Source organism: Gossypium raimondii, chromosome 2 (assembly GCF_025698545.1).
Source record: "Gossypium raimondii isolate GPD5lz chromosome 2, ASM2569854v1, whole genome shotgun sequence".
Lineage (NCBI taxonomy): Eukaryota > Viridiplantae > Streptophyta > Magnoliopsida > Malvales > Malvaceae > Gossypium > Gossypium raimondii.
This window is the reverse complement of record NC_068566.1, coordinates 30167020-30185251: the sequence shown is the minus strand read 5'-3', so window position 1 is coordinate 30185251 and position 18232 is coordinate 30167020. Positions and strand designations below refer to the sequence as shown.

At 35.5% G+C, this 18232-nt stretch overlaps 1 non-coding gene across 1 annotated transcript; it reads right to left on the bottom strand.

The window, feature by feature from the left end:
• Window positions 1-17919: 17919 nt before the first annotated feature.
• Window positions 17920-18026, bottom strand: LOC128039396 (small nucleolar RNA R71). Its single transcript, XR_008193900.1, has one exon. It is a non-coding gene; the product is annotated as a small nucleolar RNA R71 (small nucleolar RNA).
• Between the last annotated feature and the right edge of the window lie 206 nt (window positions 18027-18232).

Sequence of the window (18232 nt, the reverse complement as noted above, 5' to 3'; positions counted from 1 at the left end):
ACCAAGTGCCCAGCCTGTAGGCTATACATCGGCCCCTGTAACACGTTAGTATCAGGATAGTATAACACGATGATTCGCAAAAAATGCTGAAGCTCGGTATACTAAGGAAATACCTGTAAATCATGTAACATCCTCTTATCCACCAATCTCGTATAACACGCAATATAGTCCATTTGCATTACCAACTGTACTATGTCCAACGTTCATTTGACTCAAGAATAACATTTTAAATCTTTTTTTTCCAAACAATTTCATATCACCATTATAGTAGTTTAACATCTACTAATACAATAATAATTCATTAGGCATTATATATATAAAATTTTAAACCGAACGAACTTACCTAGGCTAAATTGCAGTAGTTGCAAAAGTTCAGGGACTATTTCGTAACTTTTCTTTTTCCCCGTATATTAACAGAATCTTGAACTAAAATATAATTTATTTCATTTATTAACTTAAATTTCATATATTAATCAATTTTAAAATTTGTACCCCTCTATTTACCAAAAATTACATAATTACCCCTAACTTTTACACTTTTAAAATCATCAAATTAGCCATTTTAAAAATCACTACATCCAAATTGAATATTTAAGGCTTCAAAAAGTCCCTAAAATATCACTATTTCACAATTACACCATGAGATTTTAACATTTTAATAATTTAATCCTTTAACTAAAACTAACAAAAACCACTTTACAAAACAATCCAAAATCACAACCAAGATTTCAAAATCATCATTAACATCAAGAACAATCAATATTCATCAATGGAAACATTCAAAATTTTTAATAGTTTCAAAAACAAAGGTACGTATTAGCTGGACCTAATTGAAATGATCTCAAAAACATAAAATTCATTAAAGACAAGACTCAAAACCTCATTCATGAAATGATATACACCAGCCGAACCTCCAAGCTCTCCCCTTCTATGGTGTTTTGGCCAAAAAAATTCCAATTGAAGAATGATGGGTGTCGAAACCACTAAAAATAATTCCTATAATAAAATAACTCTAAACAGTAGTAAAGAGTGGTAGTAGGGTCGAGTCTACAGGGATTGAATATTATAATCAATTTCCATGTTTAACTTGTGATCAAAATTTCTGTCGTGTCGAAAGTCGTGGCAAAAGACATGGCAAAAATCATGCCTACGACTCCAAACGGACGTGCTGAAAAAAATAAACAAACAAATTAGGGGAGTTTTGAAAATGTTTTAGAAAGTAAAAAATCGAAACAACATAAATAAAAAATTAATTAATATTGGAAATAAATTTAAATCAGGAAATAAATTTAGATTTTTGTAAATAGAGATAATAAGCCTTAGCCCTAGACTTGGTAGATTCCGGATTAAGAATCGATCCTCGAAAATTAATTTTCTCCTCCAAACAATAAGTTGGTTATAGCAATTAAGAACGTCTTAACTACCAATTCTTCCTCTCGTAGCTGATCCTGGTATGACCTACAAACCAACCCTTACCGATTATCTAACTGAGATACACGTGTTCCCGATTCAAGATTTTGGCAGCCTTGCACTCTGAAGAACCCAACTCAGATTAACGGCCTCAACCGTGGGTCATTTAAACCCGATCACTTGTCCCTTGATTTGTTCTCTGAGATCCGAATACAACACGGTTGACTCGTTTCTCCAACTGTCCACAAACACAATTCCAACCTAATGTGTACTTTTTAACTTGAAATTGAGTTAACTTTAAGGGATGAGTTGTCAATCTCGATACTTAGGAAAAATGTGAATACCGATTGGAAAGATTTTTAGCACGGATACGTATCTCACGATTCCTAACCAGAAAGAACACCGGCCTAAAACTAAGATGGAATTTAGTGAAACATGGATTTAATAATGCTTTGTAGGTTATGAAAGGTGATTTGATGATAATGGAGGAAATTGGGAAAGGAAAGGACTTGAAAGGCTACTAAACAAATGTTGAAAGAATAAAGAAATGAAAATAGAAGTAATAGAATGTTAATCACGCCCAATTTGGAAGAAAAAGAATAATTCCTCTTTAATTCCAAATGAAAATCAAAATGTAAAATATAATATGTTTTTCCAAGGTACCTTAAAGCCTTATTTATATACATGATATTTACTAAATTTGGTTTTAACCACTTCAACATATAATTAAAATTAAAATTTTTCTAATTTTGGCTTTTACAAAGTTAAAAGAATCTGATGAATCCTTGGCTTTTTCCATATTTTTTATTCGGCCTCACTTTATTGAATGTGTTTCAATTTGGTTTTTTTTCTGCTCATTTTTTATTCATAGCATTCCAATTGCATCCCTGACAAGATTAAAACATAAAAGCACTAATTCAGCAGGGATCAATTCAAAAATTAACCGAATTAAACAAAAAAAGTCATGCAAATTAACATGTTATCAAATCCCCCTTATTTAGCTCATGCATGTCCTCAAGCATTTTGTACTTTCAAACATTAGAAATTATTCTACAATTTATTAAAAATCGAGACTCTTTTCTGCATCCATAATCAATGCAAACAACATAGGCAAAAATAAATAAATGCTTAGAATATATAGTTTGATCAACAAGTGTCATAAAACTGAAATATGTGAGCTAAATCATTTCACTAAATTGAGTTTGAATCCAAAATTTGCAAGGTATTATTAATTAATCACGCAGTAATAAAAATTTTAGACACGGTCTAACCTTTTTACGCGAACTAGGATGACAACCCAAGCACCCTATCCCAGTTACTCAGTTCAAACAGTATTTTTTTAGGCTCGGTTAGCGGAATGTTTGTAAGTTCTCGATTTGTCACTCGAGCATTTTTACGCGAGATGAAATGACAACCCAAGCACCTCACCCAGGTTACTAAATCAGGTCACGTTTTCGAAACTTTCACTCATAACTTGAGCCTTTATTTATTTATTTTTCATTTTATTTATTTATTTATGTACAAACAAATATTTTTTTTCTAAACAATGAATTTATATGAAAAATCTAGAAAATCTAGTTACATATATCAACCTTAAAACACCAATTTTGACTAATCTAGATACTTGAACACTTTAATTCAAAAATTACCCCATTTTCCAGATTGACTAAGTAATGAAATTAGAGGCTCAATGTAAAAATAAAATATCTAATAAATCTAGCATAAGATTGAACATATGCAAAAGAGAGACATGCAGCAAAAATCATGCATATTTACCATTTTACTTACCATTTCAACCCCTCACTTAAGCTATGCTTGTCCTCCAGCATGTTTTATATGAAATAAAAGACAGTAACCCAAATAATAAGTAAAAAGAAAAGTTAAGAATACTCCCCATGTGTCTTTTAATGATGTTGTCGGTGTTAGGGGTAATGACTTTGCAGGATGTCGAGGATTGTAGAGACTTGGATTTCCATTGTTCCAAGTTGAGCTTCGATCCGGCTTAAACGTGCCTCCATAGATAGAGGTTGCTCCTCTTGCTCCCTAGTAGTGAAGTGTAGACATTGGCGAAAGACCATATTTCTGCGAGTAGTTCGTTCACCTAGATGAACAAAATAACACACAGTAGGGGTGCCGACAAGCAAACCCATAGAATCCAAACAATATTTATCTAGGTTATCTATATTATATGCACATGTTAAGGACAAGAAATCGACTTCAGAGGGAAAAAGTCGAGAGGTTAAATTCTTAATGTATGACCCAAGTATTAGTGGATGATTACATCACAAAACAGCATGAAAGTTTCGTGCAAACTAATAACTTAAATTAACTTTAAATCTAGAATGCATACACCACAAAAAAAATTCAGTTTTAGTTAAAAGAGATGATGAATCATTTCGACCGAAAAAACTAAAGGCTAAAAATCGATGAATATATCTTAAAGCGAGTTCATGCACCAATAAGTCATTTGTGGTCTTTGGATTATAAAGTTGATTTCTAGAATGAGTTAAAGCACAATAAACATCTTGAGCTTCAAAGTTACTTGGAATATCTAATAGAACAGTATGATAGGAATTAGATTGAATATTGTCAGGGTCGACGAAACCCATGGCAATGTTAAGTTTAGAAATCGACATCCTAAAGTCCTTACCAAGTAATTGAAAACAAATAATGCTTTGTGTTTCAACAGTTCATAATGCATTAATATTGAAGCTAAATTTGGTGTAGAATTCATAAATCAATTCATAATATGCACTACATGAAATATTTACAAATGAACTCCAACCAATAGCATCAAAATAGCCAATCACAGCATCACAAATATTTAACATATCAAGAGTGTAAAGATCGATTTAGCTTACAGACCGGGAGCGGATGTTGCCGGATGTCATCTTATTTTGAGTGATGCTCCGAGGTCGAAAAGTTTAGAAACCCTCATAATCGTCTTTCGGTAGGAATAATGTTTGCACGACCTCATTTATTATGTTGACCGTCTTGTGATGATCGAACATATTCGTTAGGTGAGTCGGGTGGTGGACTTGAATTTTCAACAGCGTCAGTACTATTGTGTGGGGGTGTCATTGACTCATGTGTTGGTCGTCAACAGGCTCGAGTGGTGGACGATCATGTTCGATTTTGAGAGACACGCTCGTTTGTAGTTGAGAGACCTTTGATGTGGTCATTAGAAGTCCAGACCTCTTCTAAGTAACCTGCATAATACGTTAGTAAATGTAAAATAGGTTGAGGATTAGGAATCGACCTTTCGGGACTAGCGAGGCTACTATTCGAATTTTCTGTTTCGACTGGAGTTGAACTTCACCGGCGATGAGTTGTCATTGGTGCGGTCGTTCGTCTTGTAAGAGGTGGAGAAAGTTCTGAGTTGTCGTCTAAATCGATGACTGGAGGCGCTGAAAATCAATGTCGTTTTCAATTGAGTGAAGCCAGAATATTGTCGGTCGTTTGGTTCTAATTTCGAACCATGGTTTCCGTATAAACTTCACGAATAAATGGTTCTGCTACCTATGGTGGTGGCAGACGACGACGAATGGTCGCGACAGCAGCGGCAGACAGTTTGGTTTGGGTCGATTGTTTTTAAAGGTAATGGTGGGGGGTTTTAAGTATTGCATCGATTAAGGTGGTGGGTGGGGTGGTTTGGGGGTTTGATGGTTCTGGTAGAATAGAAGAAATAAAATTAAATGGGATGATGTTTGGGGAAAGACGGGGCGACGATGCATGGGTGAAGGTTCCGATCGATAAAAATTCTACGTTGATATGGTGGAAAGGGTCATCAGATTGTTGTTGAGGGAATCGGACAGTGTATGGAGAAAGGGGAAGAACGATGGTTGGACGACGGGGCCCACGGTGACTCGTGAGTGCTCGACAATGATGACGATCGGCAATGGTGGTGATGATACTCAACGATGACGGTGAGGCGAAGCAGTGGTGGTGTGGTGTGGTTTTTAAGGAGTTAGGGTTTTTTTTCTTTTGGAGAAGAAGAAGAAAAAGGGTTTGGAGATTTAGGGATTTGGGTGTTTTATTTTTTCTTTTTTTCTCTTTTTTTCTTGTGGCCTGTTTGGGCCTCTTGTCCATTTCTTTTTTTTATTTGCTTAGGGTTAGCTAGGCTATTCGGCCCAATTCTCTTCTTCCTTTTTTTTTCTTTGGGTTCTGTTTGGGCTTATAGGGGTTTTGGATCTTGGCATTAAGTATTGGGTTAATTATGTAGGTAATTTGGATTTGTATTTGGGTAAGTGGATTTGGTTTACGTAAGGGGTAGGTATTGGGTTGGTGGATGGGTGTTGGATTTGGGTTTTGGGGTTTTTTTAAAGGGTAGGGATGTTAGTTTTTTTTTACTTTGTAGGTAAATAACTGTCTCCGTTTAGCATGTCGTGCCCACGCCACCATCAGTATCCAATTCTCAGAAAATTGACAACCTCCATTACGTTCCTGAAAACATCAAATTAATTAGATTAAATAAAAATTTATTTATTTGCAACCTAAATCTTACTTAAACTCTAAATTAAATAAATGAAAATAAATTTAGCTTGCCTCCCAAAAAGCACTTTCGTTTAATGTCGTTAGCTCGACGACCTGAAATTTATTTAATCGACTCTTCGAGGACTAATACCTCAACCATGTGGACTTGAAAATTTTCGTAGAAAGGCTTCAATCACTGTCCGTTGACCTTAAATTTTTTTCCAGATTCTTCATTCTTAGCCTCGACTGCACTATGTGGAAATATGTGAGTAATAACAAAAGTACCTAACCACTTAGTTTGAAGCTTACCTGCAAAAATTCTTAATGTAGGCTCATAAAGTAATACTTTCTGTCCTACCGAAAATTGTTTACGTTATCTTCTGATCATGGTATGCCTTGATCTTATCCTTATAAATTTGGGCACATTCATACGCTTCTCGTCGAATTTCCTCAAGTTCCTGAATATGTAACTTACAATACTTATCTGCAGCTTCCAACTCCATGTTGTATTGCTTGACCGCCTAAAACCTTTTGCCAAAAATTAGTTGATAATGAGACATACCTATGGGTCCTTTATAATGTGTACAATACACCCACAGTGCATCATTTAATCGTAAACTCCAATATTTCATATCTGGCTTAATGGTCTTCTCTAAAATCAAATTGATTTATCGATTTGACACTTTCGCTTGACCGTTTGATTGAGGGTGATAAGCCGTAGTGACTCGTTGCACTACTCCGTATTTTTTCAAAAGTGTGTTGATTACGTTATTACAAAAACGCGCTCCCTGATCACTGATCAATGCTCGTAGTGTGCCAAATCTGGAAAAAAATATTACTCTTTAGAAAATCGACTACCATTTTGGCGTCAACATGACGAGTGGCTTTTGCTTCCACCCACTTTGACACATAGTCAATAGCATGTAAAATATAAACGTTACCGTATGATGAGACAAAAGGTCTCATAAAATCAATGCCCCATATATCAAATATTTCACAGACATGTACAGGGGTTAGAGGCATTTCATTTTTTCGGCTCAAGTTCCCTACCCTTTGGCACTTTTCGCATGTTTTATGGAACAAATATACATCTCGAAAAATATGTGGCCAATATAGTCCACATTCAAGTACTTTATGCGTACTTTGTTTAGGGCCAAAATGTCCACCACATGCTTAAGAATGATAAAAAGATAGAATCAATTTTACCTCAGTTTCTACAACGCATCGTCGAATTACCTGATTGAAACAGTATTTCCAAAGGTAGGGGTCGTCCCAAACATAGTATCTCAATTCACGTTTGATCTTATTTTTTCTAGATCGCGATAAGTTAGAAGAGACTATACCTGTAGCAAGGTAATTCACCATGTCTGCATACCAAGGAAAAATTGTCTGAGTAACAGGTAGACTTTTATCCGAAAAATCATCTTTGTGCGGTGTGACATCCTTCGGTGGAGGTATTTAACTCAGATGGTCAACTACCAAATTTTGCATAATTTCTTATCCTTTATTTTGAGATCGAACTCTTGCAAAAGTAATATCTACCTAATAAGCCTCGATTTTGCTTCCTGGTTTCCGATCATATATTTAAGAGCTGAATGATAAGAGAAAACAACAATTTTAGTCCCTAATAAATATGAACAAAATTTTTCCAAAGCAAAGACTATAGCTAGAAACTCTTTTTCAGTAATCAAGTAATTGCTTTGGGCAGTATCCAAAGTCTTAGACGCATAGGAGATAACGTGTGGTTCTTTCTCGATTCTTTGCCTAAGGGTTGCTTTTATGCTATGGTCACTTGCATTGCACATTATTTTGAAAGGATAATTCCAATTTGGTGGTTGAATGATGGGTGCCAAAATGAGCTTATGTTTGAGCGTGCCGAACGCATCCCTGTATGATTGGTCAAACTTGAACTCATTGTCCTGCTGTAAGAGATTACAAAGCGGTTGCGCAATTTTTAAGAAGTCTTTAATGAACCGCTTGTAGAAACCTGCATGACCAAGGAAAGAACGAATACCCCTCATAGTTGTGGGGTATGGAAGTGAGTTAATTATGTCAATTTTTGCTTTATCGACAGAAATTCCCTCAGCAGAAATGATATGACCTAGAACTAATCCTTTATCCACCATAAAATGACATTTCTCATCATTTAAAACAAGATTAAATTCTAAATATCTTTCCAAAATTTTTGCAAGATTTGACAAACACACCTCAAAAGACTCACCATACACAGTAAAGTCGTCCATGAACACCTCAATTATTTTCTCGACGTTGTCGGAAAATATACTTACCATACACCTTTGAAATGTGGCTGGTAGACTGCAAAGTCCAAACAACTTCTGCTTGTAAGTGAACGTGCCAAATGGATACATAAACGTTGTCTTCTCTTGATCCTCCAATGCTACTGGAATTTGGAAAAACCTTGAATAGTCATCTATACAACAATAATAAGATTTCCCAGCTAAACGTTCTAACATATGGTCAATAAAAGGAAGTGGAAAATGATCTTTTCGAGTCAAGGAGTTCAAATTCCTGTAATTGATAAGACTCTCTACCTGTTTTGGACTTGGGTGGGAACCATCTCACCTGCTGAATTCTCAATTACGGTAACGCCGGTTTTTTTGGTACTACATAGACTAGGCTGACCTAATTACTTTCAGAAATAGGATAGGTCATCCCAGCATCAAGTAACTTTTGAACTTCTTTCCTTACCACTTCCATCATGTGCGGATTGAGATGCCTTTGAACCTCTCTTTTGGGAATTGCATTATCCACAACTTGAATTTTATACATGCAAGTCGAGGGGCCCAAACACTTAATGTCGACTATCATCCATCCAATTACCTCTTTATAATCTCTAAAAACTTGTACCAAGTTTTCCTCTTCTACCTTCGAGAGTTTACTCGAGATTATTATTGGTAAGGTATTTCCTTTACCGAGAAAGGCGTACTTCAAATGGTCTGGAAGTGGTTTGAGTTTCAACTCTAGAGCCTGCAAAATAGATAGTAAAAGCTTAGTTTGTGAATGAGATAATTCAAAAATTTTACTTGGATTTTTCCGTAATTGCAATGCCTCCATATGAGCCACTGTTTCGTGAATAGACTCTTCAAAGGTTATCTACTCCTTTAGTTCCTCCATGACATCAAAGTTTAGACTTCTACAAAGAATAGTTCGTAATTCATCCTCGTCATGATATTTTAAATGTAATTCAGTTAAAGGATCTATTATATCAATATTTGAAACATTAGAAATCATGCTAGGGCGCTTCATGGCTTCATAAACATTGTATTTCACCATTTCCCCATTGAACTCCATAGTGACTATCCCACTTCTTACGCCAATCTTTTTTTGTGCGGTACTCAAGAATGGCCTCCCAAGTCAGACGAATTAGCCAAATTGTCATCCTGCTTGTCGATAATGTAAAAGTCTACAGAAAATATTAGCTCGTTTACCTTAACAAGAACATCCTCCAACACTCCCTCTGACACTACAGATCTATCTACAAGTTGAATAATTACACTTGTTTCCTTCAAAGGACCCACGTTAAGTAGTTTATAAATTGACAAAGGCATAACATTAATTGATGCACCTAAGTCACATATTGCTTTTTTAATACCAACACTACCTATTTTACAATATATGAGAAACATACCTTGGTCCTTACATTTGGGTGGTATTTTTCTTTGTAGAACGTCGGAGACATTTTTTCCAACACTTACCTTTTCATTGCCCAGGAGCTTTCTCTTACTTGTACATAATTCTTTTAAGATTTTTTTTGTATCATGGAATCTGCTTAATCACATCGAGAAGAGTTATGTTGATTTCTACCTTTTGAAAGGTATCGAAGACCTTCTTCTCTTCTTGCTCCTTGCATTGGACAAGTCTTCTAGGAACGGAGGTGGTACTGCAAATCATTTTTGTGGTGCTGACTCTACTGGAGCCTCTATGTCAAGTTTCTTTTTACCTCGACTAGTGTCGTGGGCACGACTCGTGCCAGGTATGAGCTCCAAAACCTTCCCACTCCTCAATGTCATAACACTTGTATTATGTCGAAGGTTTGCCTCAGTTTAGGATGACAGCTTACCTTAGGACTCCAAACGGCTAACTGTGAGCGCGAGCTTGCTTGCTTATCTAACTCCCGACAACATTTGCTTGTTTTGTTGAATCCTCATGTAAAATCAGACATGTGTCCATCGGTTGGTCTGGCTTAGCGCAAATTTCGCACAACCATGCTGGGCGCGTTTTATCTGTAAGCAAAGTTTGAACAACGTTAGTCCGCTTATTAAATTTATCTTTTAGAGATAGAGAACTTAACCCATAAACCCGTCTCGTGGGTTCTCTGCCTGGTCAAAATTGTTGAGAGTTAGCAGCCATTGTCGAAATCAAATCTCGTGCTCTCTAAGGAGTCATATTAACTAGTGCCCCTCCACTTGCAACATCTATCATTTTCATTTCCATCGGGAGTAATCCCTCACAGAAATACTGCAAGAGTGATTGTTTAGTTAGTCTATGTTGTGGGCAACTTGCACACAACTTTTTGTATCGCTCCCAGTAATCGTAGAGTGATTCAGTCTCCTTCTGATGGATTCCCACAATGTCTCTCCTTAGTTCGGCCTCTCGAGTTACAGGGAAGAACTTGTCAAGAAACAAAAGTGAAGTGTCAGCCCATGCGTTGACAAATGTCAGCTAATGAGAAAGGAAAAGCATGAAGTTTGATTTGGTCTTCGGTTACTCCCAGAGGCTTCATGCTTGTGCACACCATAAGGAACTCTTTAAGGTGGGTGTGCGGATTTTCGTTCTGTAACCCATCGAAAGTAAGCAGTAAATGAATCAAACCCGACTTTAACTCGAATAGCATTCCTCTTGTTGAATAGGTTATACATAAGAGTTGTTGTTAATCCGGTGCCGCTGCGAGTTGGCGAATAGAGTTGGCGTATAGTTTGTTCGGCCATCTCTTCTAGTTCGTCAAACTGAAAAATTTCCTCGGTGTAAGATGTGGTTTCTAATCTTGGATTTGGTCATTTATTGCGTCGAATGGCTTCTTTCTGCAGTTGTCAGGCCAATTTCTCAATTTCTGGTTCAAACTCTAGAGTTTCTAGTTCTAATCTGGTCATAAGGTAAATAAACAAAAATTAGAAAAATATCTCCAATCCCTGGCATCGGCACCAAAATTTGATGGGCGTCGAAACCACCAAAAATAATTCCTACAATAAAATAACTCTAAACAGTAGTAAAGAGTGGTAGTAGGGTCGAGTCCACAGGGATTGGATATTATAATCAACTTCCGCGTTTAACTTGTGATTAGAATTTTTATCGTTTCGAAAGCCATGGCAAAAGTCGTGCCCACGACTCCAGACGGATCTGCTGAACAAAATAAATAAACAAATTAGGGGAGTTTTGAAAATGTTTTAGAAAGTAAATAATCAAAACAACATAAATAAAAAATTAATTAATATTGGAAATAAATTTAAATCGGTAAATAAATTCAAATTTTTGTAAACAAAGATAATAAGCCTTAGCCTTAGACTCGGTAGATTCCAGATTAAGAATCGATCCTCGAAAATTAATCTTCTCCTCCAAACAATAAGTTGGTTATAGCAGTTAAGAACATCCTAACCACAGATTCTTCCTCTCGTAGCTGATCTCGGTATGACCTGCAAACTAACCCTTACCGATTATCTAATCGAGATACACATGTTCCTGATTCAAGATTTCAACAGCCTTGCGCTCTGAAGAACCCAACTCAGATTAACGACCTCAACCGCGTGGGTCGTTTAAACTCGATCACTTCTCCCTCAATTTATTCTCAAAGATTTGAATATAGCACGACCGACTTGTTTCTCTAACTGTCCGTAAACATGATTCCAACCCAACGTGCACTTTTGACTTGAAATCGAGTTAACTTTAAGGGATGAGTTGTTAATCTCGATATTTAGGAAAAATGTGAATACCGAATGGAAGGATTTTTAGCAAAGATACGTATCTCACGTTTCCCGATCGGAAAGAACATCGGCCTATAGCTAAGATGGAATTTAGTGAAGCATGGATTTAATCATGCTTTGTAGGTATGAAAGGTGATTTGATGATAATGAAGAAAATTGGGAAAGGAAAGGACTTGAAAGACAATTAAACAAAATTTGAAAGAACAAAGAAATGAAAATGGAAGTAACAAGATGCTAATCACGCCCAAATTGGAAGAAAAAGAATAATTCCTCTTTAATTCCAAATGAAAATCAAAATTTAAAATATAATATGTTTTTCCAAGGTATCTTATAGCCCTATTTATATACATGATATTTACTAAATTTGGTTTTAACCACTTCAACATTTAATTAAAATTAAATAAAAATTAAAATTAGATTTTTTCTAATTTTGACTTTTACAAAGTTAAAAGAATCTGATGAGTCCTTGGTTTTTTTCAGTTTTTTTATTCGGCCTCACTTTATTGACTGTGTTTCAATTTGGTCCTTTTTTGTTCGTTTTTTACTCATAGCATCCCAATTGCATCCTTGACAATATTAAAACATAAAATCACTAATTCAGCAGGGATCAATTCAAAAATTAACCAAATTAAACACAAAAAGTCATGCAAATTAACATGTTATCAAATCCCCCTACTTAACTCATTCTTGTCCTCAAGCTACAAGACCGATTCTTTCAAGAACTTTATACGGCTCGATAAACCTCAAACTTAACTTTCCCTTTCTGCCAAAGGGCAACACTTTCTTCCATGGGGAGACTTTCAAAAGCACTCGATCACCAACAACAAACTTAATATCTTTTCTTTTCAAATCTGTGTATGACTTCTAACGATAAGATGCAGCTTTCAGACAATCTCAAATGGTACGGACCTTGTCTTTCATTTCACAAATCAAGTTAATCCCAACTAGTTTGGATTCGCTTAATTCGGACTAGTACAACAGTGTTCTACATTTCCTACTGAATAGAGTTTCAAACAGTGCCATTTTGATATTGGATTGATAACTATTATTATAAGCAAACTCAGCTAACGACAGATATTTCTCCCAATTACTCTCGAACTCAAGGATGCAACACCATAACATATCTTCTAGAATCTGTATCACCCATTATGACTGCCCGTCAGTTTGAGGATGAAATGTTGTACTGAAATTGAGTTTAGTGCCTAGGGCCTTGTGAAGTTTACTCCAAAATCTCGATGTGAACCTCGAATCTCGATCCTAAGTAATAGATATTGGAACATCGTGTAATCTAACAATCTTAGACACATATAAATCTACTAATCTCTCAAGTGAATAATCTATCTTGACCGAAATAAAATGAATCGATTTGGTCAATCTGTCAATAATCACCCAAATTGAATCTTTCTTCGTCGGAGTTACAGGTAAACTAGATACGAAATCGATCGTGACTTGCTCTTATTTCCACACAGGAATCATAACAGGTTGTAAAAGTCCTAACGATACCTGATGCTCAGCTTTCACTTATTGACAAATCAAACATTTAGCTACAAATTCAGAAATTTCACATTTCATCCCTGACCACCAGTACATCTGTTTCAAATCACAATACATTTTCGTGCTACTAGGATGAATCGAATATGTACTATTGTGAGCTTCGGACAGAATGTCTCGTTTCAAATCTAGGTTATTTGGAACACATAATCTACCAAGATAATACAACATAATCATTAGTACCGATATTGTATTCAGTAGTTAAATCACTTTGAATCAAAATTTGTTTCATTGTTAATTTCGAGTCATCATTTTGCAATTCTTATATTCAATGAAGAAACAGTGACTTAGTCCTCAATTCTGCTAAAGCGAAACCATATTCATTCAGTCAAAAGACCATTTAACGCTCTCAAGGAAAATAATGATTTCCGACTAAGTGCATCTGCAACCACATTAGCTTTTCCCGGATGATAAGCAATGACCAGATCGAAGACTTTTAATAACTCTAACCACCGTCTCTGCCTCAAATTCAGTCCTTTTTGAGTCATCAAATATTTCAAGCTTTTGTGATCAATGTATACATGACATTTTTCACCCTATAGATAGTGTCACCAAATTTTGAAAGCGAAAAAAATCGTGGTCAATTCCAGATCGTGAGTCAGATAGTTTCTCTCATGTGACTTCAACTGTAGAAAAGCATAAGCTATTACTTTCCCGGTTTGCATTAAAACACAACCAAGTCCACTGAGAGATGCATCGCTATAAATAACATATTCTTTCCTAGATTCAGGCTAAGTTAATACTAGGGCTTCTGTCAACATGTTTTTCAGCTGATCGAAACTCTGTTGGTATTTATTAGACCAAACAAAATCAACAATTTTCTGTAACAGTCTGGTCATTGACGATGCAACTATCGAGAATTTTTTAACAAAACGATGGTAATAACCTACTAAACTTAAAAAACTTCGCACCTCTAAAACATTATTCAGAGCTTTCAAATTAACAATAGAAGAAACTTTACTCAGATTGACTCAAATCTCATTCGTTGGTATTATGTGTCCTAGGAATCCAACCTCGCGAATCTAAAATTTACATTTACTGAATTTTGTGTACAATTGTTATTCTTGTAAAGTCTGTAACACGATTCTCAAATGTTGAGCATGTTCAGATTCTGTTTTAGAATAGATCAATATATCGTCAGTGAACACAACCACAAATCTATCCAAATGGGGCGAAAAAACCCAATTCATTAAATCTATAAAAGCAACAGGAGCATTTGTTAATCGGAATGGCGTTACCAAAAAATCATAGTGGTTGTAGCGAGTTCAAAAAGTAATTTTTGATACGTCACAATCTTTAACCCACAACTAATAATATCCTAATCTGAGATCTATTTTCAAAAATATTGTTGTACATTTTAACTGATCAAATAAATCATCATACGTGGTAGAGAATATTTATTTTTAATTGTAATTTTATTCAGCCGTCTGTAGTTAATGCACAATCTCAACCACCTGTCTTTCTTTTTCACGAATAACACGGGTGCACCCCAGAGAGACATACTTGACCGAATAAACCCTCAGTCTAATAATTCTTGTAATTATGCTTTCATCTCTTTTAACTCAGTTGGCACCATACGATACGGTAATATCGATATCGATACGATTCCAGGTGCTAAATAAAAAACAAATTCAACTTTACGCTCAGGTGGAAAACCCGGTAACTCTTTAGGGAACACATCAGTAAACTCATTAACAACTGGTAACTGATCTAATTTCAACTCTGAATCTCGGGTATCAAGTATACATGCCAAAAATGCCTTGCTACCTTTACGTATCAGATTCTGTGCTGAAATAGTTGAAATAATTCTGACAGTATTGCTTGTTCTGTCAGATTCAACTGAGATCGTCTCACCTATTTGACATTTCAAATCAATCTATTTCTGTATAAAGTTAACCACAACATCATATAATGTTAACCAGTCCATACCCAGAATAATATCAATTTTCCAAAAGGGTAATAACATCAAATCAGTAGGAAATTCACAGCCCTTAATTTTCAGTGGACACTTACGACAAATTAAATTCACTATCACACTCCAACCCGGTGGAGTAGTAACTTGAACATCATATTTAGTCGATTCAACAAGTAAATTCTTATTTGTTTCTAATGTAATGCAAATATAAGAGTGGGTTGACCCAAGGTCAATCAGTGCATACACAATAACATCAAAGAGATAGAATGTATTAGCAATCACATCAGGTGTAATAGCTTCCTCTCTACTCAAATAGTATACGTCTGAGCAGGTGCTCTAACTTTTGACCAGGTAACTGTGTCTTTCGTTCTCGTACAAGGAGTCTTGGTATTACTACTTTGGCTAGGACGTCTACCTTTCTGATACATTTACGTTTGCTTTTCATTCCGATCCTCTCTATCTCCCGCTAGTCTCGGACAATTTTGCAGAAAGTAATCAGTCGAACCACATCTAAAACATGCTCCCAATTTAGTTTTGGATTCACCAGTATGAAGTTTTCCACAGTGTTTATAGGCTGGCTTTGAACCGTTCTGAACACTTCCCACAGTATCAACAAGCTTCGTTTGAGACTTTAAATCATGTTGAATCAACTTACTTTTACTCAGGTACTCTGATGCTAAAGTGGCAAGACTGAATTCTTTTTTGGTTTTCTTCAATGGCGGTAGAAAAATGATTTAGAAGAACTTCTTTTGCTAAATTCTCGAGCCTGTTGGAAACACAAAAATTTATGTGTTTTTACATGCCCTTTTTAACTTAAAACATGCTATTTCGGTTAAATTCTTGTCAAAAATAATTAAATATTATAAAATTATTAAATTATGTTAAAGATATGAACATGCTGAATTTTAATTAATTTTATAGTTAATTTTGATTAATTTTGACATTTTTCGACAGATTCGCACAAAGGGCGAAAATTGGCTCGGCAGACAATGCTTAAAGAATAAAATAGAGAACTAATTTGAAGCATCAAGGAAAATTTATTTCTAGCCTAAGATGGTCCAAAAATGTGTGCTAATTAATAATATAATTAATTTTAATTTATTTACAATTTAATTTGAGCTAAATAAATTATTATTAATTAATTATGGAAAAAAATGGTCTAGTTGAACCGCATTGGTTGAACCGAATCTAGTGAACCGAACCAGCCACCAATTGGGCTGCCCAAAACCGTCCATATGCTGACCTAAATTAGCACTTTAGTAGACTAAATAAGCTTGCAAATTATCTCTTGAAGAACTTTCAACCTTGCATTCAAAACCCTTCAAAAAATGTGGCTTTATGGATTTGCCCTAGGCTATTTTTAGCAAAGTTCAATCTCTCAACTTTGCCATGTGTGTGGCCAGCCAAGGGGGGACTCTTTGGCTGATGGAATTTGCTATTTTTAGAAGCCACAATCAGCTATAAAAGCAACCCCTTTCTGATCATTCAGCTCATCCCTCATTCACATCTCATCTCTCACACTATCATTCTCTCTTCTCCTCTCTCACTTTCTCTCAACTTTTCCTTCCAATTTTCCCTTTTTTTCAAGTGTTGATTTCTTATCTTGGGAAAGAGGTCCTCATCAGCCATTTTTGAGCAGCAATTAAAGTGTTCATAAGCCACCTTGATAGCCGAGGACAATAGAGAATGAAGAACAGAGAAATCAATCAAGCCACGGAGAAACACCAGATTTGCTTCTTGTTCCCTATCTCTTTAAATTTTGTTGTTGTTTTGACAAACATGTTTATTAATATTTATGCTATTTAAATGGTTATTTTAATCAATCTAGCTTGAATTTAATCCGTGTTAGGTTGATTATATTTTGCCTGCTTGAATTATTGAAATTGTGTTTGTGCTATTATAGGCCTCGGTAAGATGCTTGATTAAGTAAAATCTTGCCTAAGTTATTCTTGCAGTATTAATTGTTAGATAACTGATGAATTAATTATTAAATCATATTAAAATTGTAATTAGTCGACACAAAACTTAATCAATGCATGTTTATTCTTTTAAGGTAGCTGAAGTTAATTTAACATTGTATTTGGCGATACATATGCCTTGCATAACTTGCAATATTATTGTGATTAAACTGTTTCAAGGTAGAAATACTCTGTTACCTCACTTGATCTTTTATATGCTTGTGAAGATTGATTAATCGCTTGGATTGACATTGAAAAATGTTCAAGAGATTGATTAATTTAATAAGTATGTATGAGTAATAGTTAGCAAATTACTGAGTTACCGTGAATTTGTTCGTAGCAGTATAAACATAAGTTTAATAATTCTAAGTTAAAGGAATGTAATTAATCCAACACAATTATATCATCTTGATTAAACCTTATGACTGTGGGCCAATTCAGTGGAATGCCTACTGAAGATCCTCATCTTCACTTATGACTATTTATGGAAGTGAGCAATTCTTTCAAGTTAGTCGAAGTACCCGAAGATGCATTACGGCTGAAGTTGTTCCCATATTCGCTAAGGGACAGAGCTCGTGCCTGGTTGAACTCATTGCCACCGAACTCCATTTCTACATGGCAAGAGTTAGCCGAGAGATTCCTCATGAAGTATTTCCCGTCGAGCAAAAATGCCAAGTTGAGGAATGAGATCACTGCCTTCCAAAAAATGGATGATGAGTCCCTGTATGAGGCATGGGATAGGTACAAAGAGTTATTACGAAAGTGTCCTCATCATGGAAAATCACATTACATTCAACTTGAGACATTCTATAATGGTCTCAACGCTCACACGAGGATGGTAGTGGACGCCTTTGCTAATGGTGCTATCCTTTCTAAGTCTTATAATGAGGCTTACGAAATTATTGAGAGGATTGCTAGTAACAATTATCAGTGGCCAACCAATCAAGCAACATCAGGAAGACGAGTCGCTAGAATACATGAAGTGG